Consider the following 4,649-nt stretch of genomic DNA (forward strand, 5'->3'; position numbering starts at 1 on the left):
CCCATACATCACACACACCTTGCTCGGTACAACCTGCGCACCCCGTACACCACACACACCCTGCTCGGCGCAACCTGCGCACCCCGTACATCACACACACCCTGCTCGGTGCAACCTGCGCACCCCGTACATCACACACACCCTGCTCGGTACAACCTGCGCACCCCGTACACCACACACACCCTGCTCGGTGCAACCTGCGCACCCCGTACACCACACACACCCTGCTCGGTGCAACCTGCGCACCCCGTACACCACGTGCACCGCGCAGCGACTACCACGCGCTCCGCGCGCACAGGGCGCCCTGCACGCTCGGGGCGCGCGCCAGCGGCGGGGCGGGGCGGGAGCGCCTCGGCGCACGCTCATTGGCCGCGAGGGAGGCGGCCAACCCCCCCCTCCCTCGCCGCGCAGTGCGTGCGCGCGTGCGTTCGCGTGCGTGCGTCCGTTGAGAAGAGCGGGGGCTGGAAGGGGGCGGGGATTGGTTGCCATGGGAGTGACGTCAAAGTGTGTCGGGGACGGCGAGCGGAGACACGGAAAAGGTCAAACTAAAGGCGAAGGGGGAGACGCGGCCGCGCCGGGGCGGGGGCCGAGTCGGGCGGCTTCGAGAGATCTGTCGGCCGAGCGAGGGCGGCGGCCGCCGGCGGGGAAGCTGTGAGCGGGCCGGGCGAGGCAGCCCCGGCCGTCACCGCGGCGTAGCCGGCCACCCCGTCTCACAGGTATGGAGGAGCGGGGCCGCCCGGCTGGGGCGGGGGACAGGCCGCGGCCTGGAGCCGAGAAGGTGAAGGGGCCCGGGGGCGGTGGGGCGGAGGCGGGGAGCGCCTGTGCCCCCCAGGGGCGGGGTGGGGGGGAAGGGTAGCGGAGAATTTGCGGCCTCCCGTCCCCCGGCGGTGGGGGAGCCTGTGGGGAGCCCCGCTGCTCTTTGCGAGCCGGGAGGGGAGGTCACCCCTCGCCCCGCACCCTTGACCGAGCCCCTCTGTGGGTCGATTTCCCACCACACCGCCCTGAGGGACCGTCCTCCCCGGCTCCCCCCTCACCGCGCGGTGACCCCGTTGACCTGGGAACAGAAGTTTTTTGTTGAGTTTTATTTTTTTAGCTTTTTCGGTGGGCTGGAAGGACTTCTGCCCCCGCCCCGGCCCCCAGCTTTGCATAACTTGTCTCCTGAGCTGGCTGTCCCTTCCTCCCTGCACTTTGCCCTTGCCCGGTGGTCTGTGGTGTGAGTGAGTGAAACTATTCAAGGACTGTTGTTTTTCTTCAGTGAGAGAGCTGGATCACAAACAAGGCAGACTACATGATTTTATATATATATATATATATATACACATATATCCCCTTTTGCCCATAGCAGCCCAGTGCTGAAGTATGATTCTGTGACAGTATACAACAAGGCCCTTGGACATGTTTTTTTTTTTTTAATTATTTTTCAGAAAACCCTGGAGTGAAGCTGCTATTATTATGCAGAGTTTGGATGCCACAGGCAGTCTGTTGTCTTTTCATATTCAGAGAATGATTTAGAGGAGCAAAAATGGCTCATTAATAGAAAGTGTTAGTTGCTGTGAAGGCAAGACCAGGTGAAGTTTCTTTCTTTACCACAGACTTACTCTGTGACCTTGAATCAGTCTTTCTGCGCGAGTCCTCTGTTTGCTTATGAATCAGGAATAGCGGTGCTTTCCAAAACCGTACTGTGAATAAATATACAGATGACTGTGAAATGCTTATCTGTTATAGTAATAACAGATAGATACCGATGTTATTTCTATCACAGAAACAGAGTCTGTAGCCAGGGTATGAGTGTTTCGCTTGCAGAATTTTCCTGTAGTAGCTGCATTTTGATGGGAACAGGCACTTGCTTAAAGAGACGTTTAATAACCTGTTGTAGTGCATGATGTGCACTTTGTGGTCATCTTACACTTCATATTTTTATGAAGTGTGTGCTCTAATATACTTTTAAAGGGCTGCCATTCCACACTGCATATTGTTTGTGGGGTATTTTTTGCCCAGTTTGTCTAGAACAAAGCTGGTGTCCTCTTCTAGTGTTAAGGAAACCTTGTGAATTTGTAATGTGGCTGATTACCTCCAATAGTTGGCATCTCTGAGCTATATGGTGTTAGATTTGGTGTTTTGGTAGGGAACTGGAAGACAGGTGTTTTGATATACTTGATATGGTGAAGAAATTACTTAAGCATTGGTTTGTAACTTTTTGTGACACTACTTAGTTGTACATGCCAGGGTTGGGTAGTTGCATTAACTCTGTGCTATCTCAGGGTGCCTCTGTATTTGCAAGAAAATACTAAAGGGAATGACAATAAGTTCCTTACATGTGTAATGAAAGGTAAACTGAGTAGTTCACTTTTAGGAACGGTATTTTCCCTCTTGTCTTATGTGATGCTCTCTACAGAAAATAAAATTCTAGGCAAATTCATAGGCAAAACTTCAATACTGAAGTCCCAGAACTGTGAAGGAGTTACCTGTTGTGGTTCATGTGCTGCTCAGAAGTGGTGCACACCCACTGCGATAACTGGTGAAAGCTGTGAATACTGACCTGAGTGGCTAAGTATTCCATCTTTACTGTTGTGCTTTATACTAACTTGTGCAGCTAGATTATGTGTCGCTCCTCTTTTTTTTTTATTTTCTAATTAAAAAAAAGATACATCAGGAAGAAGCACAAGCACTGCTTAACTGATATCTTAGGGGTTTTTCTGAAAGCAGTTTGATCTGTAGTTTCTCACTTGTACACTCAAGTTAGTACAAAACTTCCATAATCAGTTTAAACATTAAATAGGAAAGCTTTGATGTGTGGAGGAGGAGGTAAGCACAGCACAGTTAGGATTGTTGTAGGATTTTGTTTTGTTTTCTTTTCTTTTTTCTTAACAAAATTGAAAGCTGCTCTCGTATAATGGCAATTCATTGTTAGGTTATAATATGTAGGTGCCCTGGAAAAATCAAATACCTAGTTTCATAGCTACCCTTAGGCATCTTTAATTTATGCAAGCAGGGCTCACCCCGTAACTCCTGTAAGTCTCTGTAGGTTCGTATAGGTCATATTTTAACATGGATAAGTTGCGTTTCAACTGTTTTTTCAGTAAGTATTAGGAACAAAGATGTGTGTACATGATTACATGTTTTTTTCCAGTTCTCCATTACATTTTCTGTTTTTATTTAGATTCTTCCTTGTAAGTGCTGCAGTAAATCTGGGGTCTTCTTGGAATTTATATTTTTATCTTAATATTAGGACGAAACACAAGTTTTTGAAAGCAAGTTATTTTTCAAGATCTCATTAAAACAGAGCTAACTGTGAGGTTTTAAAAAACAGCTAGAAAGGCCGATTTTAGGATCTGAGACACTTGGCCAGCACAACCCAAACGTATATGAGTGACATCAGCATTTTCCTGAGCCATTTATGCTCTTGCTGTTGTTGGTTCCCAGCAGCGCCTCGTGCCTTATGTAATCCTGCCCTGTACATCCTGTCCTGCTGTTCTCGTGCATGGAAATTCATTGGCGTTATCTTACTGTAGGTTTCGAGAGCTGAGTAGTTACCGGCTGCTTGTTGTCTCAAATGTCTACATGCAAATTTCTGACCAGCCTGCCGAAGAGATCTGTGCCAGGAGCATAATACTGACCTCCTAGGAGACATCAGAGGAATAACTTGGAGCGAGACACAGCTGGTCCTCCTGCTCCTTTTGGTAATGGGAACTGTAACCGCTGGGAAGTTATGTGGCTCTAGAGATAACCGTGAGAGAGGGGTTTTACGGGACGGAAGCTTTGATCTGTATCGTACATAGCTGGACCACTAATGCAGTTTTGATGGCCGGTGATAAAACAGCCATAAAAAAACCAAAGGACTAAAGTTTCAACAGAAGCTTCAGTAATATTAAGACCGGAAAATAAAGGCTTTTATATACTATTGCTATGCACTTCTTATTACAAGGTCCTCAAGAGGAATTGTGCCTTCAAATACTTGTTCTTGTAGTTAGCACTTAGTCATGCTTAATGAAGATACTGTCACTTGATGGGTGAAATTGAAGCAAACCCTCCATTATAAGCTTTCCAAAACATTCCTTCTGGTTTTTGTGCTTGCTAAATCTAGCTAAAAACTGCTGGCATAAAATCCTGCAGTAACACAATGTTTATAGTTTAATTCTGAGTAATCAGGCATCTTCTTTGAACAGTATCTAATGTTTCAGTTAAAAAAAGTTTCTTAAATATACTGTAGCTGCTTTTGTTCTCTAGCAGTGTGAGGGAGCCAAATTCCTGGTTACCTGTCTTGGTGAACATGGTTGTCCTTGTCTGGCTCCACAGCTTGTTTTGAACAGCTGGATCTGAGCACTGATGTAGCAGAGTCCTGTATGTGACTGTACAGGACGTACAGCTCTGCTGTAGAATCATATACAGAAGGGGCGAAGGGTTGATGTGGAGGAGAAGCGCATCTGGGTGCAGAAGTAACAAAGAAATCCTTCCTGTAACTTTCCGCAAGTGATCTGTTCCATCCCGTGCGAAACAATTTCTCATTCTAGTGGAGAAACAAGAGGAATATGAGACTTGATGAGGAGACTGGTTATCTGAAAAGGAACAGGTGCAGTGCTTTGACACTTGAAAGCTAAACAAAATTCCTCTAAGTGAGCTGTTCTTGCAGAGTTTAAGGAAATTTATTG

General features: G+C 47.2%; 1 long non-coding RNA gene across 1 annotated transcript; it reads left to right on the forward strand.

Annotated features, from left to right (window-relative positions):
- The first annotated feature begins 538 nt into the window (after positions 1–538).
- On the forward strand, positions 539–3,901 carry LOC308037260. Its single transcript, XR_013921774.1, has 2 exons — positions 539–716; positions 3,513–3,901. It is a non-coding gene; the product is annotated as an uncharacterized lncRNA (long non-coding RNA).
- The last annotated feature ends 748 nt before the right edge of the window (positions 3,902–4,649 follow it).

This window comes from Nesoenas mayeri (genome assembly GCF_963082525.1).
Source record: "Nesoenas mayeri genome assembly, chromosome: 2".
In the NCBI taxonomy this organism is placed as follows: Eukaryota; Metazoa; Chordata; class Aves; order Columbiformes; family Columbidae; genus Nesoenas; species Nesoenas mayeri.